This window comes from Cricetulus griseus, chromosome 8 (assembly GCF_003668045.3).
Source record: "Cricetulus griseus strain 17A/GY chromosome 8, alternate assembly CriGri-PICRH-1.0, whole genome shotgun sequence".
Taxonomy (NCBI): Eukaryota; Metazoa; Chordata; class Mammalia; order Rodentia; family Cricetidae; genus Cricetulus; species Cricetulus griseus.
Genome location: NC_048601.1, coordinates 18,253,323 through 18,280,998, shown reverse-complemented (window position 1 = coordinate 18,280,998; position 27,676 = coordinate 18,253,323). Strand labels below are relative to the sequence as shown.

General features: G+C 47.7%; 1 protein-coding gene across 5 annotated transcripts in view; it reads right to left on the bottom strand.

The window, feature by feature from the left end:
• Window positions 1–14,637, bottom strand: part of Tspan9 (tetraspanin 9) — a 192,911-nt gene extending 178,274 nt beyond the window's left edge. Inside the window, exon 1 of one of the 5 annotated variants that reach the window (XM_027428363.2) lies at window positions 14,508–14,637. The gene's annotated coding sequence lies outside the window, so the exon portion shown is untranslated. Of the gene's footprint in view, window positions 1–14,385; window positions 14,405–14,438 lie in introns of those variants that run through there. The other 4 variants (XM_027428367.2, XM_027428362.2, XM_027428365.2 and 1 more) reach the window with 4 other exon arrangements.
• Window positions 14,638–27,676: the final 13,039 nt, after the last annotated feature.

The window sequence follows — 27,676 nt, the reverse complement described above, 5'->3', positions numbered from 1 at the left end:
TTTATGCCTGGGGTGCAGAATGCTTTTGCAGTGAACCTCTTGGCTGCAGAACATTTCTTTTCCAAAAGATGCTGCCAGGGAGCAGGGAGAAAATAAAAGCAAATGCAAAGGCCCACTCTGCCTTTGTTCTTCTTTGAAGAAAGCACATGGGCCAGAAGGATGATGAGCAAAAGAAGACTGCGGTGCTCTGGGAATGTGCTCCACCAGGGCCAGCCAGCGCCCCAGGGAGAGGTGAGTTTGATAAACATCCAGAGCCACCACAGCTCCAGAGAGCTGCTGACTCTCCCCTGCTTCCGCCAGCCTTCCAGGCATTGACGACATTTCACAGGGAGAGAAGAGCTACGGAAGCAAGGAAGGAGAAAACTGTAAAATGTGAACACCTTGAGGGAAGTCAAATGTCAAGTCCCACTGTGAGCTGCCTGAGAATTTTGGGAAAGTGAAATCTGTGAGTCACACAGACCGGGTCTTCTTCCACAGCTGGGGTTACCACCAGATGAGGAGGAAGCCTGGGGTCCACTGATGGATTTGTTGGACAAGAAATGAGTGAAACCCCAGCAGACCTTGGAGTGCCCATCTGGCTTTGTTAAAGGCCTGTCACCCAGAATGGCAGTTTTCAAAGAAACATTAAAAAACAGCAGCAGGTATCTAGTAGCCAAGCTCTGGGCTACTTTCAAAGGGTAAATGGGATGGGAGGGGACAGCTCTAAAAGCCTGATGGCAGCAGACACAATCTATTACCAAGAGTACTCTGCAGCACAAGCAGCTCACCCTCACCCCACACTAAATCCACCCCAAACAGTGCCTGGGAGCAGAATGGGAACTTCTCACCAATGACCCTAGCTGACCTTCCTATCAACAGTGACCTGGAAGAGAAGGGGGCTGATCTGTTTTCCAAAGGTCTGTGGAGTCTACTCCCTGGCCTAAGCCCCTAGCCCTGACTGCAGGCAAGGACTGTGCATCTAATATCATTCTGTCCCTGGGCACACACCCTAGATGTGTCCTGGCCAATCCTGTCACCATGAAGCACAATCTCTCCCCCACCCTAGAATGGTGCCTTGTCTTTCCTAGCAGTAGACAGATTTTGTGTTGGGGGAATTCAAAGTTCAGACCTCACTGGCTCTTACAGATTCTAGTTTCAATGGAAAGACCACTAGCTTCCTTCCTAATGAGAACCCTATGAGGGGCGAGGGGAGTCACCCGAGAGCAGGTCAGCCACTTCATGAGCAGGCAGTGGATTGTCACCATGTTAATGGACGTAGGCATGAGCAGCTGAGCTCAGAACAAAGGGCTAACCCACAGCACAGAGAACAAACAGACCGTAGTTACATGAACCCACTGAGTCTTGGTGGTGCCTATTATGCTGCTTAGAAAACTGACACAAAACCCATTCAGCAAGTCTGCAAACAGCCACGGCGAAAAATGAGGTCATTCTTGTGTGGGAAGATGGCTGAAGAATGAGCGAATCAACCAACCGGTACCTGTGGACAGAGAAGATGAGCAGGGCGATGGCCTGGCGCCAGCTTACCATGAAATGTCTGGAAAGTATTGTGCAGCCTGACAACCTAAATTTGACCCCAAAACTCGAACGGTAGAAGGAGAAAATGACTCCCACAAAGCTGTCCTCTGACCCGCACACGTGTACCTTGGTAGGAGTACCCACACAGACACACACAGGCAGACACACACAATAAACGTGGGGAAAAAAAAAAAAACAAACACTTTCAATCTGTAAAGAGCACAAATCAAACTATTAATGGTCATTGTCTCTGGAGGGCAGAACTGGGGGAGACTTTCCATTTCTATAGTTTATGTAATACTTAAATACTTGTTTTATTTCTGCAACAATAGGAGGAGGAGGAGGAGCAGCTGTTGCTTTCTTTAATTCTTTAATTTCATTTTGGTTTCTTCTATAAGTCTGTGTTTCCTAAAACATCCTTTTCCTATCCTCCATCTTCTGCTTCCCAGCACCCACCAGTGTTCCCAAACCCAAACTGCTCTGGGGAGCCTTTGTGGCATCTCAGAGTAAGGACCCCGCCTACCTGGTCAGCCAGGTCATCTCCTATGCAGACAGCACCCGTCTCCACCAGCCTCTAAGCTTGCTTCCCACCACTGCAAGCACACAGAGCTCCTTTCCTGAATCTACCCAAAGCCCAGGCTTCCCTCCAGGCCAAGCTCCACCTCCCCCAACAGATCTTCCTCCCTGATAGACTATCCTGCCCTATTCTCCCTGATGGACTATCCTGTGCTATTCTCCCTGCACTGAGGAATGGGCTATCCTGTGCTAGTCTCTCTGAAGGGAGATATGGGCTATCCTGTGCTAGTCTCCCTGAACTGAGGCATGGGCCATTTTGCCAGACACAGGCTGACCAGCCACAACCACCCCCAGTTTCTGTAACACTGGAGAGCAGATCCAAAATGGGCAACTCCAATCATGCTTGCCTCTGCCTCTCACTGCCCAGCACTGCCCCCTCCCCTGTTCCCAACCACTCCCAGCAGCAAGCCAGGGAGAGCCAGCGAAGATCCACTGTCTATCAGTGACACATCACGGTTTGTATTGTAAGCACTCTGCCTCACCGACAGCCAGGTCCACATGCTGCATCCATACATACATCCATACAGAAATACATACATACATACATACATACATACATACATACATACATACACACACACACACACACACACACACACACACACACACACATACATGCATACATACTGGCCGCACAGATCCACACACTGGCTGCAAACCTATTTGCCTTCCTAGCGGACCCAACAGCTCTTCTTCACTCTGGTCCCTGCAATCTCCATGTCCAATTTTTAAACAAAGCTGTTTAGATTCTCCCAGGATTAAGACAAGTGGAAAATTGCAAGCCCAGACCTCTACCTCATTTTCTCTAAAACAAAACATGTCACTCTGCATGCACGCATACACCCGGAAACACACACTCCATTGAAACCCAGCCAGAGCACTCCCTCCCCCAGCCCCACCCACCGCCAGTTGTAGCCCATCAGAGGCTGGGGGCTTGCAGAGGCAAGATCTGTTTGTCTATCCGTGGTACCTCCACCCTTCAGCTAGTTGAAGAGCTTGGGCCTTACCTCAGACACCACTCTGTGGCAGCTGGCCAAAACAGAGGGAGTAGGCAGGGCTGCCAGTGCTATGCTACTTAAGAGGACACAGGTACATACTGGCCTACTGAGAGGCCACAGCTGGGCCTCCCAGCTGAGTCCCAGAACTATGTAACACTCCTGTCTCTGCAGACCCACGTGGACACAATGAGCCATGCACATACATACTGACAACACGCATGTGCATGGTCACACCTGTTACAAGCTCCCTCTGAGCTAACCCCTGACCAAGATCACTCCCCATGTACCACCCTTCTTGGGACCTTCTCCTTGACTTTGAACCAAAAACATTACCATCACTGGCAGGGGAAGGAACATACATTATATATGCTGCCAGCAACGTGCGTATGTGTATCCCATGATAGGAAACAGTGTACTCACAACACAGACCACTACCCACCCGAGCTTCAGAAGGAAGGGTGTGTGTGTGTGTTTCAGGTTTTTGGGGGGTTTTGGAGGTTTTTTGTGAGGGTTTTTGTTTTGTTTTGTTTGTTTTTTCTTTTTTTGGTTTTTGTTTGTTTTTTTGTTTTTGGTTGGTTGGTTGAGGCTGGCTTGTTTGTTTGAGACAGGGTTTCTCTGTGTAACACTCCTGGCTGTCCTGAAACTCACTTTGTAGACCAGGCTGGCCTTAAACTCACAGAGATCCACCTGTTTTTGCCTCCCTAGCACAGGGATTAAAGGCATGCACCTCCACCACTGCCCAGCCTCAGCTTTTCTTTTTAACCTAAGGAATTGCTATTTTTCTTTCTATGGTTTCTGTTTCTTTGTTTGATTATTTTAAGACAAGGTCTCCTTACGTACCCTTGGCTGACCTGGAACTTGCTATGTAGACTAGACTGGCCTTGAACTCACAGAGATCCACCTACCTCTGCTTCAAGTGCTGGTATTTAAAGGTGTGTGCCACCACACCCAGCTTGGGAATTTCATTTCTTTCAAATCTGCACAAAGTTGCTTTAGGAGTTACTAAACCAGAGCCAACGCCTCACCAGGATCCTGCCTAGAGACCATGGGCCCTCCAGGACTCCTACAATGACAGCCATGTCTCCCCCAACAAGTAAGGGTAGCCCAGAAGCATCTAGGGGCTTCTTGACCCTCTCAAGCTCCCCTGGCTCTTCTTCATCTGCTGCACCCACAAGATCACATGATTTAGCAAACATTGTCCACTGAGAGCAGAGATAGACAGTCACAGGGTTCAGAAAGTATCAGAGTAAAAGTCATTCCCAGGCACTCACAGTCAGCGGAAAAGCAGGATGGAAGGGGTGTGACAAACTCAAACATACATATAATATTAACCAAGGGACAGATCAAAAAAACAAAATGCTACATGTGGCCCCAGAACTGAGCCCTCAGGACATGAGGCTCATGGGGCCAGAAAGAACTCCTGCATGTCCTCCTGGTTCTCACAGCCCACCCCAGTTCTGCCTGGGTTTTTGGGTTGTGTTGGTTTAGAAGCCAAACTACACTGGGTGTTCTTGCATCACTGGCTGTGGCTGCAACTGAAGCTGAAGTTATAAGGCTGTAGGCACTAGCCACAGTGTCTCTGTCCACACTGCAAATGAAGGTTGCTAATCAGAAGCGGGGGGGGGGGGGGGGATTGCAAGCTTTCCTAGCATGTGTGAGGCCCTGGGTTTCATTCCCAGGACAGAATTTTAAAAGAAAAAGAAATTAGCAGTACAGTGTAAGCAAGCAGAGATCAAATACAAGGTCCATGAGAAGGGAAGAGAAAGCAATTCAACAGGCCAGAAGGAAGGCGGAAAGACAGGCCACCCCCAAACAGGCAGCCATCTCTGTAAACAATCCCTGTCCTCCATCAGAAATCAAAGCAGTGGGTTACTCATTAACTTTCTGCCTTTCCTCCTCCACCCTCCTGTAGGCCAGCAGCAAAGAAAGCTTTAGGGGAGGAGGAATTAGGAAGGCCTGGGTCTGGAAGCTAAATCCAGACAGTGACAGCGCTCACCTTAAAAACCTCCTAGGCAGGAACTAGAAGGAACCTTAGTAACCAGTCCCCCAGCCCAAAGAAAGCAATGACTTTGCAAAGGTCACCTGCAATGAGAGGCAGAAGCCAGGATCTGACCCCTCCCCAAGTTGGACATCATTCCAGATGCTCACAAGCATGACAAGAAATGGCAAAGCCAACGCCCCAGAGGCCACAGCTATCGGTCAGGACAAACTTCCTGTCTGCTAAGCCCTTCATAGCATCTCTCTCACTCAGCACGTCAACACAGATGTGCAGGAGGAAGCTCAAGTCACCTGGCTGGGAAAGGAGTGATGTCAGGGGCTGTCTGTCTGCCCACAGTGATGGTGACACAGGCCTCTTGGGAAGCTCCCATCCACATGCAGCCTGTGAGGCCCAACAGGAACAGGGATGGGGATGAAGGGACCAGCTTCCCTTTTGGCAACCATAACGGCCGAACACGTGCTTCTATGTCCTTGTCCTAGACACTAGAAAGTCAGATGCCTGCCTCATGACAAGGAACCAATCAGAAGTTAGCTGGTGGCGCTATGCTTTACGACCCTGGGTGTGCTTTACGGACAAGTGCACAGCAATGACGCACAAAGTATAGCAACCACCCTGGGAGGGCCTATGGGCCATAACAACCAGTTGACCAATCAACACAGGGCAAGCCCTCCAAACCTGGAGGCACACCAATCATGAGCCTGTGCGCACCCCTAGACACTCCCCTTACTCTGTCCTATAAGATCTCTTGGGAGGCCCTAGGAGCCTTTTCTAGCCATCCGCCATGGTGGGTGGGTGAAAGACCCAAGCTAACATGGGGTTAGCTCGTTAAATTACAATAAAGCCTCCTGCAGTTTGCATCAAGCTCTCGAATCCGCCTGGTGATTGGGGTGACCGTAGTCGTGGCCTGGGACCCCGGATACTTGAGTTTTCCGGGGGTCTAACAGGGAAAAGGCACTGTGCCCAGGAAAATTGCCCCCTTGTCTCAGGGTCCTTCCCTACAACACAATAGAACCATAGGCACATCCCCAAACCCCAGAGCTTCAAGAATAAGAGCAAATACCCACACTGGTGCAGGCCAGGGAGGAGGAGGAAGGCTTAAAAATGGGAGCATACACCTTTAATTCCAGCACTCACGAGGCAGAGGCAAGTGGATCTCTGGGAGTTAAAGGCCAGAGTTCTAGGTCAGCCAGAGCTTTGTAGAGAGTTGCTGTCTCAAAAAAAAAAAAAAAAAAAAATCTAACCACCCCCAAAATTGGAGCTCATGTTTTCGGGTACAAATAGTCTTGGGAGAGTCCTGAGGGGATGCCTAAGTCTGCAGAAGTTGAGACAGAGTACCTGGGCTGGTCCCTACTCCATCTCTTATAAGAAACAGAATCTTAGCCACTGCTCCTGTCTTGGGACTGTTACGAATGTTAAATGAGATGTAAGCCACTGTTCAACAAAACCATGGTAAATTCATGGTGGACACATGTAAAGGGCCCAAACCTGGGGCTAAATGTTTACAAATTACAAACACGGACAATCGAAGTTCAATAAACAAAACCTACCAGGACAAGAGGCTCTCCAGCCACTCAACAGTCTTTTTTAGAACTCACAGACGGGGAATCTTTTGGCAAAAGTAAGCAACCAGACATGCATCTTCAAAGCCTTCCTCCTTCCTCCACCAGCCACACTTCAGGGTTCATGGAAGGTAAAAGATTTACAAGTCACCCAGCAGGGAGAAGCCACGGGATAAAATGCACATAAATTAAAACATAAAATGGCCCAGGTCTGTAAGCAGCTCCCACAGGGAACCTGAATCGGCACCATCCACTCCACGGCTGCCTGCAGCTTCTGGCAGACTATCTCAGCAGGGGCCTGAAGAGTGCTGGGAACAGATCCTGCATCAGCAAGATCCAGGAGCCTGGAGGAGCAGAGCTGGGTACTCCTGGTGCAGGAATCGCAGCACTGGGAGCCGGCCAGAAGTTCCCATAGCTTCCTTCTAGCCTGCCTGTGGGAAACCCCTCCATCCAGGCTCCCCAGCTTACTGGAGAAGGGAGGAAACAGGGAGCTACAGGCTCCTCCTGCTTCCCAAGGCTTCCTCCAAACCACCCTCTCCTGATCCCAAAATCTAATTCAAAGTCAAGAGCCAGAGCACAAGAGAGGGCTGGAAAATGTCAGTATCCTGATCCAGCCCCCAGCCCACCGTTGAAGAAGACCAACTTTGCACCTGTAATCCTAGCATGTGAGAGGCTGAGGCAGGAAGACTGTGAACTCAAGGCCTTAGTTACATAGTACTTTCTAGGCCAGTCCCAGGTACACAGTAAAACCCTGTCACACACACACACACACATAGACAAAAGGAGTATTGGGGGGGGGGGTGTCTAGAGAGATGACTCATAGGTTAAAAAGTGCTTGCCAGTCAAGCTTTGACTACCTGAGTTCAGTCCCCAGAACTCCAGTAAAGAGCTAGAGACAGGAATCCCTGCCATCCCAGCACTCCTAAAGTAGAGACCAAACCAGAGAGTCAGCTGGAAGGTCACCTATGCAGTACAGCAGCTGAAACAAGAGAGACCTTGCCTCAAAACAAGGAGAGAAGAGAGAACTGACTTCCAAAAATGCATCCTCTGACCTCCACAGCCATGCTTGGCACACACGCATACATGTAGGTGTGTGGGTGCGCACACACACACACACACACACACACACACACACACACACACACACACACACACACGCCAATAAATATTAAAAGCTGACTTCAGACAAGTTGACAAGAAGGGCCTTAGCACACAATGGACCCAGACTGACCCTAACCTGTTTTCCTTGTGTTTCTTGTGAGCACCTTGGCCCCAGGATGCAGCCTAGGATGCTCCTTTACGGACATGAGAAATGAAGTCATCACTTTGCTGTGAAGCCATGGTCACTCTGCAGGGCAGCAGTGTCCCAGCCACTCACTCAACAACTGGCAAAAGCCAAAAATGGCCAACAGGTTCCAGCTGTGGTGCCAATTCCACTTAGCTGGTGGTGGTGCCTAAAGCACTGCGAGCACAACCCAAGCTCAGCAGGAAAGGCAGATGTAATTGATTAGTAATGTCTGCTTTGGGCAGTTCTGTAGGTAACAATATCCATGCCATATATTTGCCATCCCTGGGACAGACTGTTAGACTCAAGACTAAATCCAAAGATTTAGTATTTCCAGTTTTCACCAACATGTAAAAGTCTGTAAGTTTCTTGGGGTGTGTTTCCATACACCATATGGCTGATAGGAAAGAACTGTGTTCTTTCCATCTCTTTCACACCCACAGTAGGCCTAGTGGGACTTTAACAACTTGGTGGAAAACAGTCACCAAGAGAAAGAGAAACTGCAGCAAACATTAGAGACAGTCAACTTGGGACATGAGGAGAGACACAGGAAACATCTGACTCCCCACGGAAACATGACTCCGGAGAAGACCGGGCCTGTGTACAGATACTGCTGTGGTGCAAAGTTGGGATTCCAGAAGATACAAGGCTCATTTCTTGTGAATGTCAGGGAGCTACACTGAGCCTGGTCTATGCCTCTGAGCAGTGAGTACAATAGGGACATCAGAGGCTATTAGAAGTCACATCCTAAAGATACTTAGAAACTAGTCAGAAAAACAACAGCAGCAAAAAGTGAAACCCAATGGAGACAGCATAGGGATCAGATCCCAATCTAGTGCCAACCCCCAATCAATTCTTTTAAGGTTTATGGATATGTTTATGTATGTGTGTATGCCCTGTTTGCTTTTATTTACGGGAAGGTGGACACTGGATCCTCTGGAGCCACCCCATGTGGGTACTGGTACTAGAAACCAGAGAGAGGGCCTCTGGAAGAACAGCAAGCACTCACCCACTGAGCCATCTCTCCAGGCTCCCATCCAATCAATGTCAGGCAAGACAGAAAGACAGAAAAACCAAAAGGAGGAGTAGCCCCTCACCCACGAATCTGGTTAAAACCTCTCACCAGCAGAGAAACAAAAGTTCCAAGGCCACTAACAACTGCTTGAGGCCCCTCTCGCTTCCCAGATACATCCTGTAATTGTCTAGGAACCTGACCAGAAATCTTATTTGCAGGGAAAGGACATACACTAAATAAACTCCTCTTGAAACTTTGGCGGGTGGCTCTTGATTTTACCTTATCAGATTACAATTCCATCCATGGCCTCTCCAGAGTCACGCTATAACCTCACACCAAAACAGACAGAAGGGCTGGAGAGGTGGTTGGGGGTGGGGGTGAAATCATGATGACCTCAGTTCAGTCCCCAGGAACCCAATGGTACAAGGAGGCAATGGACCCCACTAGCTGTCCTCGGACTTCACACTCAAAGTGACATGCACATGCCCACATAAACACAGACAAAATAGATAAATGTTTTGTTTTAAGTATTTCCAATTTAAAAGAGGTTTTTTGGGGGGCAGGTTTTAAAATATAATCCGGCATCCATCAAAATTGTACATATGGCTCACACTAACTAGCTGTGACACTATTCTGAAGAGCCCATACCTACAATCTCCTTTGAAGAACACATGTTCGAAGTGCGTCCTTCTTTCTTTTTTTTTTTTTAAGATTTTATTTATTATGTATATAACATTCTGCTTCCATGTATATCTGCACACCAGAAGAGGGCACCAGATCTCATTACAAATGGTTGTGAGCCACCATGTGGTTGCTGGGAATTGAACTCAGGACCTCTGGAAGAGCAGTCAGTGTTTAACCTCTGAGCCATCTCTCCAGCCCCTGTGTCCTTCTTTCTAAGCACCTGTCTTCCCCCTAACCCAGTGGCTCACAACCTGTGGGTGGCAGCCCTTTGGGGGGTGGGGAGGTCATATATCAGATATTACAGTCATGAAGTAGCAATGGAATAATTTTATGGTTGGAGTCACCACATGAGGAACTAACTCTATTAAAGGGCCACAGCATTAGGAAGGTTGAGAACCACACTCCTAACGTAAAATCTCCAATCCTGCTTCATACTGCTTAGTCCTGCAATTCTTTCCTGTGTTAAAGCCACAAACCCTGGTTTGGCCTAAGTCAAAGCTCCTAAAAGATCAGGGAACTATGCCTCCTCACCAGTGACAAATTCAGCCCGGTTTGGTTTGGTTTGGTGTGGGATTTTTACAATGCTAAGGACAGAAGCTAAGGCCTCACATAGGCTAGGTATGTGCTTTACCACTGAGCCACACCCCAGCCCCCACAAATGGTCTTGATCCTGTTTCTAAGGTTCCTCTGAGCCCTCCTCCTCCTCACCATTCCTGGCAGGTGCTTAGCCGTTCACCATGATTTTCCACCATGAACTTCCTTGAGTCCAGACCTGCTTCTGTGACCCTGATGCCAAAACCACAAACATCCCAGAATCTCGAAAGGCTCACCAACTAACCCAGTGCCTGCACATGGCAGGACAGACGGATGTATGGAATTCATTCCCTGGCTGGACAACTGAAGCCACCTACAGTATGGCTCATCTACCTGCCAATCTCTTCACTAGCTAGTCTCCACATGTCTCAGACCTTAGCCCTGCTGAGCTAGTCACACATCTGTCATCAGGCTGTTCCCTCCTCCCCCGGTGAAAGCGCAACCACTCCCCTTAGAGGTTAGTGTCTTTCACCTCCTACTGCCTAACAAACCCCTCCTCTATCAGGGTTACTGCTCCAGCTTTGAACATCCTGTCCTCAGAAGCCACTTACTGACTATGCTGCTCTCAAACTCTAGGTCTCCAGCCATTCTCCTGCCTCAGCGTCCCAAATGGCTGGAACTGTGGTACACACCACCATACTTCACTTAATACATTGAAAACATCTCCCCAACCCCATTTTCCTAACTTCCTGACTGAATTATATGTACAAAGAAGACGAGAGCTTTTTTTGGTTTGTTTTTTGTTTTGTTTTGTTTTGTTTTTTTGACCGGGTCTCATTCAGTCCAGGCTAGCCTTAAACTCAGAAAGTAGCTAAAGATGACCTTAAATTCCTGATCCTCTTGCCTCAGCCAAAAAAATACAGGGATTATAGGCATACTCCACTATGCCTAGAAACTTCTATCATTTTTATTGATACAACACCAGAACTGAGCACAAAAATTCAATAAGGAAGTCAGACATGGTGGCAAATGCCTGTCACTCCAGAACTCTGGAGGCAGAGGTAGAAAGATCACAAGTTCAAGACCAGCCTGGACTATATAGCAAGATCCTGTCTCAAAAAAGAAAAAATAAATAAATAACAATGTTGATGATGGAGGGAGGTGGTGATGAAATTCGTCAGTGAACTACCTAGCAAGAGACAGGCAGAGACACAAAATGCCACAGGAGTTCCAAAGCAAAAGGTTCACTGAGGACCCCTGCGAAGAGCTATACCTGTATAGATAGGGTCTTGGGGGGCAGGAAGGATGGACACCCAGGAAGGTGGAACAGCACAAACTACAGGGCAAAGAAGAAATGACTGAACCATGTTTGGGAGAGCAGTTTTACTGGACATGTGGGTTCCTGGAAGGACAACAGTAGGAGATGAGGCTGAACAGGCAGCCGGGGGCAGAAACAGAGGATGGCAAGTGCCAGGTGACAGCACCTGGATTCCTTCCTCTCCCTCTTAGTGAGCAGAGATGACCACCTCAGCAGTCCTGGGCCTCAGTGGAAGAAAAGAGAAGTCTTGTCCTCTCGTGTTCCCAGCATGTTAGTCGAGCCACCCGGCGAGGCTATAAATAACAGACAGCAGCCTCCACTCACTGCACACCTGCTGCTGTGTTTGAGGCCCTGAGCTACATGCTTCACATGCATTCTGTCAGGGCTCCTTCCCACGGCCCTGAAAGCGTGGTATTGTTATCCTCATATTGTAAGCAGGAAGCCTAGGCCAACAGAGGAGAAGGCACTTGCCCAAGCAAGGCCTTACCTCAGTCCTCCTTCACTTCCCAGGACCAGGTGCATTGGGGTCACAAAGCCAGGGATGAGGGAGGGCACCCTGCCAGCCAGCCCAGGCCCAAAGGCTGTGCACCCACAAAGCAGGCTGCTTCTCCACAATGCCTGTGGAGAAGCCCAGAGTAAGCTTATGGTAAGCACACAGCAAGAGACTAAGACAGTATGCCATACAGGAAACATAATAGTGGAGGGATGGTGCCACACCCCCTTACACCTAGCACTTAGGAGGCTGAGGCAGATAGAGCTCTATGAGTTCAATTTAGCCTAGTCTACATAGAAAGTGCAGGCCAGCAAGAACTAAATAGTGGGAGATTCTGTCTCAAAAAAAAAAAAAAAAAGAAAGAAAGAAAGAAAAGAAAAGAAAAGAAAAAGAAAAACAACAATCTTAAAATAAGAGCCAAAGAACAGTTAAGGAAGACACTTGGTGTAGACCTCCAGGCTCTACCTGCACATGCAAACACATACACACATTTATAACACACACTCAACCTAAAATTAAAAAAAAAAAAAAATTTAGATGAGAGGGGAGCAAGGGGAAGAGGAGTGAGGAAAAGATCAGCAAAACCAAATTACATTCAAAAATGTCATAATGGGACCTATTACCGTGTATACTAATTTAAAATAAATAAAAAACTTTAAAGTATAAATTGACTGGGTGCTGAGAACATATTACACTATTAGTTTAGTTACTGCTGGAGGAGAGCCCCTGGAGACTTTCAACCCAATGGTCCTCCAAAACCGAGAGCTAGGAAGGGCAGTAACCTGTCCGATGCTTCACACATGGTTGAGGGGAGGGAACAGACGGGCTCAGTACAGATGGAGACAGACAGATGCACAGAGAAGCTTCCAGATCAAACTCTACTTCTTTCTCAACGAGTTTTGTAACATTAAAGATAGTTTATTCTAGTGCCATCCCCCTAACCAATAAGGTGGGTAATAGTAACATCCCAAAGACATGTGCAGATCAATAAAAGTACATCCTACCTCTGTGCAGCAAATGAATTTGGCTGACTATAACTTACTATAAGAACACTAGTTATTGGTATTAATATTACATCTGTTCACGGATTTAAAGAGTCCCCCCAAAGAAGACCAAAACAAAACAAAAACAAAAAACAAAAAACGAAAAAACAAAAACCACTTCATTGGGAAGCACTCCAGTTGTTGAGGACCTTGTGCACAGTAGGTCTTCAATGAGTTAGAAGAACCGAGTAATACGTAGAGTTGTATTCTCCAATGTCCTTCCCTTTCTCACCCCAGCCATGGACTCAACCACATCAGGCGCCAGGACCAGGCTGCTATAGGAAGTGTTGTGATTGTCTGACTCCCGCCTGCATTCCTCAGCTAAATATAAATGATTTGTCCAGTCCATTGTTTGAGATGCTTCACGATCCCTCTCCTATCTCCCCATATCTCCCAGTAGCAAACACACACACACACACACACACACACACACACACACACACACACCCTTCCTGGAGGCTGTTTTGAGTAGATGGGGAGCGAACAGGTAAGTAGAGATCAAAGCAAGAGTTCTTTTGGCTCTCCACTAGTCCAGGAAAGCTTCCTGGAGGAGGAAATGCCTGAATCACCCCAGGGGAGGGGGCAGATGCAGGTCAAAAAGGCAAATTAAGTTCTCTGAACCAAGAAAGTCAAACTGCTGAGTTCTCACCTAGACATTGAGAGTGCCAAGACTAGCCTAGCCTTGACAAGAGCTCATTACCCCAGAAACAAACTTCTCCAGACTTTGACAGTCATCTGGAGAAAGATGCTTTAGACCATCATCCTTCACCACAGACAGAAGCGCGACCCAGCACTACCTAGTCCAGGATGCACAATTACAATTGCCGCTGTCAAAAGCTGTTGCTTGTTTGGACTTTCTTTTTTTCTTTTTTTTTTTCCAACCACATGAAAGTTTTTTTAAAGGCCCAAACTTGCGCGCACAGATGGGCTACATCTCAGATCTAGGGGTGTGCCAAAGCCTTGTCACTCTGAGTGCCTCTCGGCCAGCAGTAGCCCGAGGAATGCCTGGGGGCTCCAGCGGGTCTGTGGGCAGGCCAGACCGTCGTATCTGCGGCCCTGGGCGAACCGTCTCCGGCCGGTCTGCCGGATCCCCGACGGTTCGGGGAGTGGGGGAGGAGAGGGGGGTCTCCCTTCCTGTGGCATCCTACGGTCTCCATCCCTGGGCCGGGGCGTGAGGCGGCAGCGGTCCACCGTTCTGCAGTCCCGCATTCCTGAGCCCTCGCGGGACCCGCAGCAGAGCCCGGGGGGCGCAGTGACAGGCCCCTCACGCCCCGGCCCCTTCCAGCCCCTCCTCCGCCTCCGCCCCCCCTCCCCCCCCCCCTACCCCCCGAGAGCTCCGCCTCCCTGGGCACCCCCAGACACCCACCCTTCGGGGAACCCGACCGAGGCCCAGCCCGGCCTGCCCCGCGCGCCGCTCACCGAGCCGAACCCCCGCAACTTCGCGCCCTCTGGAGCCCCGAGTCGCGGGCACGCCCCGGCCGCACTCACCGCGCTTGGACTCGGTGTGGCGCCCCGGCTCCGCTCCCTCCCGCACCGCCGCGGCCAGCGGAAACGGGGGGCGGGGCCGGCAGGCGGAGGGGGCGGGACCTTCACCGGGCTGCGGGGCGGGGTCTGAATGCTCGAGGGCGGGGCTGGGAAGGGGCCGGGTGGGAGAGGCGGAGAGGACTAGGGAAGGCCGGCGGTTTGCGCCGCGGGAGGACTCGGCTGCCAGAGGCAAGGCAGAGCCCGGCTGAGCGAGGCAAAGGGCCGCACGGGAGCCCCCCTCCACTCCACTCCACTCCGGCCATTTACCCCGCGTGAGCGCGGGAGGGAGGACTGTGCCGCTTCCCCATCGGCGTTCCCGAAGCCTCCCTCTGCACCCTGATTCCCGGCTCGCCCGTTCCCCCAAGGTGGCACTACTGTGCCTGTTGCCTGCCACGATCCGGCCTGGCCGCGCCCTCCCGGGGTTGGGCGGAGGGAGGGAGGGGAGGGGAGGGCAGGGCCCAAAAGGTGGCGCTCCTGGGCTGGGCGCCCACACACGCTACCCCAAGGCTGCCGGACCGTGGTCTCAGCTTTCTAGCTCGTGCCGGCTTGTCTGGCCTCATCACCCCCACCCCACACCTAAGAAATTCTTGCTTGGTATTTCGGGAGAACTATTTAAGGTGTTGACAAGTGAGCTAGATACTGCCCTGAGATACTCTATTAGAGGAGCCGCTGCCTCCTCTTGAGCTAGAGCCTCCAAGTGTTAGCAAAGGGCACTGGGGCCGGGAGGGGCCAAGCTGAAGCGGGAGATACTAGTTTGACATCTCGGGCTTACCTTCCTGCAGGCACAGATTCATGCAACACCTAGTCTAAACCTGTTCCCGAAGTGGCCACTGAAACCTTCACCTCTCTTTGCCCTTATTGTCATAGAAAGTGTTTTGTCCTCATTAGTGCCCTGAAATATCAGAAGAAAAAAGTATTTTATTTATTTATTTATTTATTTTTGAGACAGATCTCACTGTGTAGCTCTGATGGACCTGGAACCAGGCTGTCCAGGACTTCCCTGTGTGGACCACCCACACTGTTCTACAACTCAGAGACTCTCCTGCCTCTGACTCCTGAGTGCACAGATTAAAGGCATCCCACCATGCTCAGCAGAAGATATACTAGGACTGCAGGGACAGGCCAGCCCATCCAGCTTGAGACAAAGTGTTTAAACTGCAAGGATCTCCCTTGCATTCCCCTAACTGCTTGGCAGTTTCCACTAATCTCCTGGGCTACCTCCCTTAGTCTTGTTTGTTTCAGTTAGATTCAACCCCTAATCCAGCCCCCAGGGGTTCTCATTTCTCAGCCTGAGAAACAGTCTCCTCTCTTCCTTCAAAACCTCATTCAAACCAAGTGGTGGTGGTGGTGCTCTCCTTTAATCCCAGCAGTTGGGAGGCAGAGGCAGGTGGATCTCAGTGAGTTTGAGACCAGCCTGGTCTACAAAGTGAGTTCCAGGACACGAGGACTGTTAAACAGAGAACCCCTGTCTCAAAAAACAATCCCTCCCAATTCCCTCCCCCCCCAAAAAAAAACACTCATTCAAGACCAACCCCTGGCATAAAGTGTTGCCAGCTGACCCCACCAATATTCCAACCACGACTGAGGGGGTCAGTTCTGTCTGCTGTGTAGAAGAGGAGGTAGAGAGAAGAGGGGGCCTGATAGTGATAGCTACTGGTAGGATCAGACAAAGCAGCCGGGTGAGGTAACAAACTCCTGGTTTTAGAGCCACGCAGATGTGTGTGATCCTGCCTGCCTCTTTTGGGTGGAGGCAGCTCTAGGCCACAGGTTCCTCAGAAAGGAAAGGGGTCCCACCAACAGCACTCCAGCTCACATAGATGAGAGGGATCTAAGGTAATGAAGATGGATTCCGGTGAGTGCTAGTTTCCTCCCCTCCTCTCGATTTAAACGAACATGGACAGATCTGAAATCTTGGAATTATGGAGAATCTTTCGGTATCTCACCTCTGCAGGAACCCAGGCTGTCCATCCCACTTTGGCACACCCAGAGATGGGGGTGCTGAGATCTGGCAGGATTCATGACTGCAGGAAAAGGCTGCTGGAAAAGCTGGAGAGAAGAAGGGATTATTCAGCAAAAGGAACCAAGGTGACTTATGATCTATGTGATGAACACACCGATCAGGAGGAAAACTCAAATAAACCTAATGATGTGGCCAGAGGCTTTTGGAGAAAGAACTCCAGAAAGCATGAGGTAGCAGGCTTCTGAAGAATCCCATTGCACTCAAGAAAAACACTAAAAGGATAACTGTATTATTGAGCAAGCTACAGATGAAGTTCCTCCAAGTTTGGAGGACATCTCCCATTTACTCCTCTTGTCCTGGCATGGTTATTAATCACCCCACTTTTGCTCTCAGGATGCCCTAATTTGCACAATAAATTATATGCCACTTTAACTATGACCACAGGCAATACTCAAAACAGCTCCTTCCTTCCAGTCCCAAATGCCAGCATTGTTTCTGGCCTTTCTGTGAAACTCCCAGGGTTTCACAAGAGAGTATGGTAGTTTATCCCCCTTGAAATTACCATATCAAATCAAAAATGATAATAAGCAAAAAGGAAACTTCCAGCCAGCCACCCCAAGTCAAGCTTCTTCGGGGGCAGTGACTGCTGGATGGTGCCACCTCATGGGAAGAATTGGTCCTGCACAGGACCTGAGTTTCCAGTATGCTTGTGACAGCTGATATCTACCAAGCGCTTGCACACCACAGACTCCACTCTCCCATCATCCCATCACTCTATAGAAAAGGAGTTAGAGGAGAGAAGGCCAGGGAATCCATCCCAAGCCATTCAAATGGCATCAAAGACTAAGCTAGGAGGCTAGGGAGATGACTTGATTGATAGAATTTTTACTATGAAAGCATGAGGACCTGAGTTAGGATACCAGCACCCACTTAAAACTTGGTAATCCCCCAGTACAGAGGAGGGTACTGGGGGCTCCCTAGACAGTAAAGCAAGATCCAAAACTAACTCAATAAGATGGAAAAGACTAAGGAAAGACATCAGCACTGACCTCTATGCAGCTCATGCTCTCTCTGTGTCTCTGTCTCTGTCTCTGTCTCTGTCTCTCTCTGTCTCTGTCTCTCTCTCTCTCTCTCTCTCTCTCTCTCTCTCTCTCACACACACACACACACACACACACACACACACACACACGACTGGGATATAATCCCAGCTTGTCTGCTTGGCCTATACACTTAACAGCTAGTTCACCTAGTGTTTAATGGGCATTCCCCACCACCCCTTGTAGTTCTGGGGTACAACCCAGAGCCACAAACATGTTAAACAAATGCTCTACCACTAAGCCACATCCCCAGCCCTGCATCTGTAACTTTAAAGAAGCACCTCCCAGAGTGAAGGCTGGAGCAGCCACTTCCACGGCATTTACTTGTGCTGTTGGTAGAGCAGATACCAGTCACCGATGCCTGCCATTTGCACCAAACGTTAAACCTGCATCTCCAGTTATCAAGGTGAAGCACAAAAGTGACCCAGCTATTCTCTTCTATTCCATGCGGCCTCCTCTACAGAACGTGCATTCTCCCGCAGGCTCCCTTTTCCTTGACTGTCTTTCCCTTCTAAGATTCAGAGTGAGGTGGCTGAGGCAGGACGGGGAGGATGGTGAGAAGCTATGATGGAGAGCAAGTCTTTCTTTGTTCTAGGAACACTGGTGTTAGCTGGAGACGTGGCTCTGGTGGCAGAACATATGCTTAGCGTGCACCAAGGCCTTTGATTCAGTCCCCAGGACAAATACATACATAAATACGTAAATACCTTTGCTCTTTATTTTTAATTGATCTGGCAACTGTGTCCTTTTTGTTGATTGTAGATAAAAAACAATTACAAAATATTAATTAGCAAGCAGTCAGGGCTGCATAGCAACATCCTGTTTCACAAACAACAGCAAATAAACAAAAAAAAAATGCATGCACTAAATCAAAGACTGGCATACTTAGTGAAGAGCCAGAGGCTAAATACTTCTGGCTTTGAGCTATATGTTCTCTGTTCCAACTATACAACTCTGCCATTCCGGAACAACAGGAGCCATAATGGTACAAAAATGAGTGAACATCACTATGCTCTAATTAAAACTTTATTGACAAACTGGGTAGTGATGGCTCACGCCTTTAATCCCAGAACTCAGGAGGCAGAGACAGGTGGATCTCTGTGAGTTCAAGGCCAGCCTGGTCTACGGAGTGAGAAACCCTGTCTCAAAAACAACAACGAAAATGACTTTATTTACAAAAAAAACAGCCACTGACCTGTAGTCCCCCAACTCCTTTTCTAACTATTGTCATTTTCATATTGGAGTGTGCAAACTCTTGCCTAGCCTCAGATGTGGTGTGGGAGTGGGGAATATAAAAAGCTGGGGAAAAAATTAAGCACTGAGCATAACGGACACCATCAATCCCATCAGCATGTATATGCGTGTATGGGACCCAAAATGTGCCCATGCCCACAGAAGAAATGCCTCTCAAGCAGAGGCAGGTTTGGGGTGAGTGTTATAAGGCCTTGATCAGACCTGCCTGAGGAAATGCAGATGCTGTGGGTCAGCAGGGACAATGTAAAGACAGAAAGGCAATGCTGTGAATCCCAGCAGGGATCACAGGCGCCAAGCAGAGCAGCTCCACAGAAGCCCTGCAGGGAAAGCAATGCTGCTGGCATTCCTCTGTGTGCTGCAGAGCATGCAGAAGCATGACTGTGAGTGGGGGGGGGCATGTGGACACCCACCAGCAGAGCATGAGGGCGGCAATCATGTGATTTAAATGGCTGGTTAAAAAAAAAAATCAATGAATACAACAGTAATGACCATATTAGCCATGTTTATATCAATTTTCTCATTTTCTCATTGATTACAGAATGTCACTGAGGACAATTACATAGTTTTTTGTTTGTTTGTTTTTTTGTTTTGTTTTTTTTTTTGTTTTAAATCACACTTCAGATTCTACCCTGTAGAACTCGTATAAAAAGACTGGCCAGTTAAAACAACGGTGATGGGGCTGGATAGATGGCTCACTGCTTGAAAGCACTGGTTGCTCTCCCAGAAGTCCTGGGTTTGATTGCCAGCACCCAATTCAATTTGAGGGTATCTGATGTACTCTTCTGGTTACTGGGGGTGCTGTGCCCACATGGTGCACAATTATAAATGGAGATTAAACACTCATACACATAAAATAAAAATAAAACATGGTGGTGCGTGGGAGGCAGGGGCAGGTGGATCTTGGAATTATAGGCCAGCCTGGTCAAAACAGTGAGTCCCAGGTCAGCCAGGACTACCTAGTGATATTCTGTCTCAAAAAAATAAATAAATAAATATGCATTGGAGAGACTACTCAGACAGAGATCAAGATCCTTCTTCCAGCCTCTGAAGAGTACCAGACACACACAGGTTACACACATACCTGTAGGCAAAACACCCATTCACAGAAAATAAATTAAACATATATAAAAAAAATATATAGGCCAACCCTATAATCCCAGCACTTGGGAGGCAGAGACAGGTGAGTTTCTGTGAGTTCAAGGCCAGCCTGGTCTATACAGTAAGTTCCAGGACAATCAGGCCTATATAGTGAGACCCTGTCTCAAAATTAAAATAAATAAGTAAACAAACAACACTAAACTCAAACATGAGCTTGCCATAGCACTGAAAAAGCCAGTGATGGGTGGGGTCGATATTGTGCAAGATGAAGACATGGAATCCCATAAGCAGAGGAGTGTGCCCGCAGGGTAGCGACTTTCATGTGTAGTTATGCTCTTTACTCAGTAAGTCATCACCGAAGTGTTTCAAACAGGAGAGCTACATGAGCCGCACAGGCCTGTAATCCCAGCCTTTAAAGCCAAAGTAATCCGATCACGAGTTACAGACCGTCCTGGGTGACATTAAAAAGAGAGTGACATGATCAGATTTGCATGTTGAACCTATGACTCTGAGTATAATAGAGAGGGGGATTAGAGGGGGACACGGGTTTAAAAAAAAAATGGATCCAGGAGACTTCAACATGAAAGCTGAAGCTGAGCTTTGCTGGGGGAGTGGAGTGGCAGACGAGGAGCCATCCGGATAGACCTGAGGGGGCTCAGAAGCCAACTTTACAGAGATTAGGGAAAGAAAAGGTCAAGAGCTGGGCTTGGTGGTACAGGTCTCTGCCCCTGCTACAGGAGAGGGGGCTACAGGAGACAGGGGTGGGGTAGGGTTGGAAGCCATGGAGCACAGTAAACCAAGAAGAGGGGGCAAAAAGACAGGGCTCCGGTTTCAGGCTAGCCTAAGATGGTAGCTGGTGAGTCATTTGCTGAGGTGGGAGGTGAGATTATTTTAATTATTTATATTTTATTTTACATGCATTGGTGTTTTGCCTGCATGTATGTCTGCATGAGGGTGTCAGGTACCCTGGAACTGTAGTCACAGACAGTCTTGAGCTGCCATGTGGGTGCTGGGAATTGAACCCAGGTCCTCTAGAAGAGTCCCCAGTGTTCTTAACCTCTAAGCCATCTTTCCAGTCCCTGGGGAGTGAGATTTTTAACTGGGCAGTGGAGAGTTGAAGGAGGACAAGAAATAAACTGAAAGGCAGTGGGAATTTTGACAAAGCCTCTTCTTCAATATGACCTGGGAGAAGCGGTGCTGGAGAAAGCTGAGAAGGGAGTAAGAGCTGAGGAAATGGGCATGGTGAGACAATTCCCTCAAGAAAATTGCTGGGGCTGCAGAGATGGCTCAGGGGTTAAGAACACTGGTTGTTCTTCTAGAGGACCTGAGTTTAATTCCCAGCAACCACATGATGGCTAAAACCATCTATAAAGGGATCTGATGCCCCCTTCAGTCGTGCAGATACACAGGAAGACAGAATACTCAGATAGATAGATATCTAGATAGATAGATAGATATCATAAATAATAATTTATTTATAATGAAGACTGAGAGAGAGAGAGAGAGAGAGAGAGAGAGAGAGAGAGAGAGAGAGAGAAGGAAATTGCCTAAGACAAGTACAGTGGTACAGACCTGTAGTACCAGCTTCTTGAGGGAATTTGAGATCAACCAGAGTAATAAAGTGAGATCCTCTCTAAAAAAATAAGACAAAACAAGAAACAAACAAACAAAACAAAACAAAACAAACAAACAAAAAAAAAAAACCAGGGGCTGGAGATTGCTTTTTCACAAGAGCTGAGGCCAGGTCCCAGCTCTGGAATGGATGGCTAACAAGTGCCTGTAAGTCCATCTCTAGGTGATCTGGTGCCCTTTTTCTGGCACCAGCCATACACATAGTGAACATACACACAATGGAGAAAACACACATGTAACAAAATAAATAACATAAAAGTCAATATACTTTTTTAAAAAGTTACCGGATTCCATACCCAGCACCATGAAAAACAAAGCCACACAGCAGTCTCACAACTAGGGTGCTTGTGGTGTGCAGGATCTTCCTAGCCAACTAATGGTCCATTCTCACACAGACAATACTCACACTATCTACTCTGAAAAAAAAAAATCACACAAGATACCCACCTGAGGGCTCTGGAGAACCATCCTAAGTAGGTAGAAAATTTTAGGGGGATTCAAAACTGTGGAAGAAACAGCTGGCAGGAAGGGGGTTCACATTTCATAGCTTTTCTGATTTTGATGCAGAATGCAACACAGAACAGCCAGAAGTACAGTAGAAAGCCACTGTCTTGGCTGTGTATGCTAGCACAGACCTTTAAGATGGGCAATAGGAAAACTGAAGCAAGAAAATTATACATTTAAGAGCAACCTGAGAAATATAATAAGACCTTGTACTATCTCAAAAAAAAAAAAAAGGAAAAGGAAAAGGAAAAAGGAGGTACTGGAGAGGTGTCAGTACTTGAGTGCACACATCTCTTGGAGTAGACCCAAGTGCAGTTCCCAGGACCCCGTCAGGAAGCTCAAACTGCCTGTGGCTCCAAGGACCCAATGCCCTCTTCTGGCACTCTGAAGTACCTGCACTCAAGTGCACACATTGCTACTGTGCTGGGCACTTTTATGTCCACTTGACACAAGCTAAAGTCATCTAGGAGGGAGCCTCAATTAAGCAAATGCTTCCATAATATCTGGCTGTAGGCAAGCCTATAGAACATTTTCTTAATTAGTGATCAATGGGGACGGGCCCAGCCCACGGTGGGTGGTACCAGCCCTGGACTGGTGAACCTTGGTTCTATAAGAAAGCAACCTGAGCAAGCCACGAGGAACAAGCCAGTAAGCAGAACTCCTCCATGGCCTCTGCATCAGCTCCTGCTTCCATGTTCCTACACTACTTGAGTTCCTGTGCTTACTTCTTCAGTGATGAACAGTGATATGAAGTGTAAGCCAAATAAATTCTTTGCTTCTCAACTTGCCTTTGGTCATGGTGTTTCATGGCACCAATAGTAACACTTACTAAGACACACATACACACATGAATAACAACAAGATACATTTATTTTAAAAAAAGAAAGAAAGAGCCAACATGGTGGGCATGCCTTTACTCCCAGCACTCTGGTAGCAGAGGCTGGTGGATCTCTGTGAGTTCAAGGCCAGCCTTGTCCACATAGTGCATTTCAGGATGGCCAGACCTGCATAGAGAGATCTAGTCTCAAAGAGAGAAGGAGGGAATAGGGGGAAGAGAAAGAGAAAGAGAAGGAGAGAGGGAAGGAGAAAGAAGCCGTTATCTTTCTGGCTTGAGGAGCCAGAGGACAGAGCCCTAAGCAAGAATTTTGCTGAAGAGCAAGAGGTGAGTCCTAGAAAGGAGGAGGGCAGAGAAGAGGGACTCTCTGACTGACCCACACATGACTGGGGACATCCCAGGAAGTCCAGTTACACAGAAAGGATGGAGAGAGATGGCAGCTCAGCTTGCCAGAGACACAGGAGAGATTTCAGTGTAACCACATTGGTCATCTACTGAAACAAAAACCAACAACAGTTTCCTGAGGACTAAAATGACATCCAAAGTCTCCCCCACATAACCTCCAAAATATTCAGGGTACTATCCAAAAGTTCTTAGCATACAGAAAGCTGTGACCATTCTCAGGGGAAAGACAAATCACGGAAGCCAAATTCAAGATAGCCCAGTGGCTGGAAATATTAGAAAGGTATTTAAAACAGCTGTGATGGCTCCAAGGCACTAGGAAATGAATCTATAAAGAATGAACACACAGAGGAAGCCACAGCCTGGAAGCAGTAACTGGAAAACTTAAACAGAAGATTTAGAAATAAATTATCTAAAATAAAGTCAAGCTGGGAGTGGTGACACATGCCTATAATCCCAGCCCTTAGGAGGTGGAGACAGGAGGATTGCTACAAGTTCAAGGCCAGCCAGGGTTACATAGTGAGACCCTGTCTAAAAATATTTAACTAGGTGAGCCTACTGAGTCTCCACTGAAGATCTCAATGGGAAAAGGCTTGACAGATCAATATGTTATCCATCTCAGAGAGAGAGAAGGTTGGAAGAAAAAGAAAGTCAAGTCTCAGAGGCCTGTGGGACAGTATTAAAATGTGTCTGTATTTGGAGTTCCAGGAGGAAAAAGGAGCTATTTATTTATTGACAAGGTTCTTGCTATGTAGACTAGGCTATACTGGAACTTACCATCTTCAGCCTCTGGAGTGCTGGGGTTACTGACATACGCAACCACACCAATAGAGGAAAAATCATACACACACACACACACACACACACACACACACACACACACACACACCAGCCAAGAGGGAAAGACTAAGCATATGGGATAAAGATAAAGGATAGCAAAAAGCAAATGTTTCCATAGAGGACAGGAAGGGCTGGGATTCCATGTCAGGGTAGAGATTCAGCTATGGCAGGAAATCTGATGGCACAAGGATTGCAAAAGAGTGATGAGATGTCCTACACAGCGATTGTCATTTGATGGCTTCTCTTTGCCTTTTGAAAAAAAAAAAAAGAGAAAGATCCAGGTATGATGACTCACACCTGTAATCCCACTAACCAAGAAGCTGAGATAAGAGATTCCAGAGTTCAAGGCCAACATCAGCTACATATCAAGTTTGAGGCCAGCATAGAAATGATGCATAAGACCGTATCTTACACCGACAGACAGGCAGACAGACAGACAGACAGGCAGACAGACAGACAGACAGACAGACAGAGGAGGTAAAGGTGTGGAAAGTCAAAAAACGAGATATAACAGAGGTCAGAAATGATCACTGAGAATGTGACTCAATCACACACATTCACCAGGGCTCTTCCGTGTACTAAGGCCCCACCTGATCATGGTCACCAAGCATTCACGTAAACCAATGTGCCCTGCATTTGGCTGTCACAGGCACAGTGATAGTGGATGGTTAAGTTCATGTGTAGTTTGGATTTTGTCAAACTGGTGTGATAAAATGTTAAGGACTTGAGATTATCATTGACATGGATTCTAACCTTCATAGGCAGGGAAGAAGGACAGTGAAAGAATTAAGTCTCGGAGGTAAGTAGAGCCCCAGTCTCTAGCTGCAGATGGTGGGAAGGACAGTTGCAGCGAGAAGAGCTGAACGAGCCAGCAGGGGGGAAAAGAGAAGGACACCAGAGAGGATGGCTTAGACTCAGTGACATAGGAACCCATCTATTTCCAATGAGTGGAATAGGAGAAGTGGTCTTCAAGAGGAAACCCAAGAAACCAAGTGTCTGCCTATTGGAAATTTCATCCATCCGAACACTGAGTCCTGCTTATGATGAAGGCAGAAAAGAGGGCAAAGGAATCCAAGACTGGGGTAGAGGTTTTGAAGACAAGGACCAAGGTCAGGCAATTGAAGAGGTTCTGCAGAAGGTGACATGGCTGCACAACTCAGGCACAAATAGTTGAAGAGGATGGAAGGAAAAGGAGACAGTGACCCTGCTTTCCAGTTCTTAAGCTGTGACTTGTAATAAAGTAAGCAGCTACCAAATAGGGAGGCTGGAGATGCCATACATTGTAGTCATTGCTTAGCTACTGCTTCAAAATCTATGGTAAATGACTTAGGGTCTTAAAACTACACATATCCACCAGGCAGTGATGGTGCATGCCTTTGATCCCAGAGGCAGGCAGATCTCTGTGAGTTCAAGACCAGCATGGTTCCAGGACAGCCTCCAAAGCCACAGAGAGACCCTGATTCAACCCCGCCCCCCCCAAAAAAACAAAAAAGCCAAAAAAGCAAACCAAAACAAAAACTATGTATATTCATCCATGTGTGGTAGCATTTGCCTATGATCCTACCACTGGAGAAATGGAAAGGGGGATCCAAAATTCACAGCCAGCCTCAGCTATGCAGCGAGTGTGAGGCCAGCCTTGACTATGGGAGAATCTGCCTCAAAAGCAAACAAAAATAAATAAAAATAAAAGGGAAAGAAATAAAAACAAACAAAAAAACTGCATACATTTAGCATTTCACAGTTTCTCTAAGTTAGTCCCTGCATGGCCTAGCAAGGCATCTGCCCAGGATCTTAGAGAGAGTTGTCAAGGTCCTGGCCAGATGGTGTTGTCAGGATTTTCCTTGACAGCTGGATGCCTGGGAGTCCTGGCTTCTGGCTGGTAGTCTACTGGCAGATGTCCTCAGTTACCAGCCACAGGGGTACCCCTAATGCGCCTCTTCTTCCACCACACCAGCCAAAAGTCTCTAGATGAAGTCAGAAAAAAAAAAAGCCATAGATAACACATCCAGCCACCTTTGCCATTTACTAGAAGCAAGACCCAAACCCAGAGTCCTAATTGGGTTTCCATCACTATGACAAAACCATGACCAAAAGCAACTTGGGGAGGAAAGGGTTTATTTCAACTTAGAGTTTACAGTCCTTAATGAAGGGAATTTATAGCAGGAACTGAAGAAGAGACCATGGATGAGTGCTATCTAGACTCAGTGACACATCTACTGCCAATGAGTGGAGTAGGAGAGATGGTCTTCAAAAGGAAAACCAAGAAACCAAGTATCTGCCCGTTGGAATTTCATCCATGGGCTTGCTCCCCATGGCTTGCTCACCTTGCTTTCTTATACAACCCAGGCCCACCTGCCCAGGGGTGGCATGACCCACAGTGGACTAGGTCCTCAACGCCAATCATTAATCATGAAAATGCACCCATAGACTTACCTACAGGCCAATCTGATAGGAGCATTTTCTCTACTGAGGGTCTTTCTTCTCAGATGACTCTAGCAGTATCAAACTCTCTCTCTCTCTCTCTCTCTCTCTCTCTCTCTCTCACACACACACACACACACACACACACACACACACACACACACAGACATCTACCTATAGCCACAACATCTGGGAGGCTGAGGCAGTGAATATGAGTCCACGAGGTTAAGGTCAGTGTGAACAATGCAGTGAGACTCCATCTCATAAAGAACAGAGAGAAAGCAGTGTGTGCTCACATACGAGGAGTGGCAGTTGACAGGGTGTGAGCTCCGGGAACCTGAGGTCTTGAGAGTCTCTTAGGGTCTGTCCTCTAAGGAAGAAAAGGGGATAGAAAACCATTTGCTGTCTGTGGTGAGGCAGCCTGGTACCCTGTTGGGAGATGGGAAGGTGAGAGCTGGGGCAGGGCAAAACATTCAGGATGGTGGCTGGACAGATGATGAGGGACAGAGAGAAGTGTTTCGGTTTGGGGTACAAGCTGGTGAGAACTGGGTTTCTTGCTTTTCCCACCATGCATACTTCGTGAAAATGAAATCCATTGACTTACATACTGAAAATAAGTGTGCCAAATGGGAGAACATTGTCAGACTTGTACTGGTGAAATTCCCTCCTTTGTAAAGGCCAGATGGTTAACATGCACACAAAGGGACAGCCTGAGAGAAGCCCTAAAGATGACAGAGAGAAGGAAAATGACATCATCATCCCTAGCATAAAATGCAGGGAAGCATCAGAAGGCAAAGACAGCTCTCAGCTCCTAGAGAATCGAGAGAGTCAAAGCCAATGCTTCAAAATTGGAATCAAAGCCAAGTGCACTGAATGGAGTTGGGCGAAATTAAATTGTGTGACTGCCAGTGAGATGACCAGAAGATGGAGGTTCATAAGACACACAGAATGAAAAACAGACAACCAGTACCTGTGTAGCCCTGGCCGGGAGTCTGGACTCCAAGCACACATGGATCTACTTATGAAAGAGAAGAGTTCATTAACATTGTAACTGAAACACAGAGATTGAAAGTGCAATCTGGAGGTA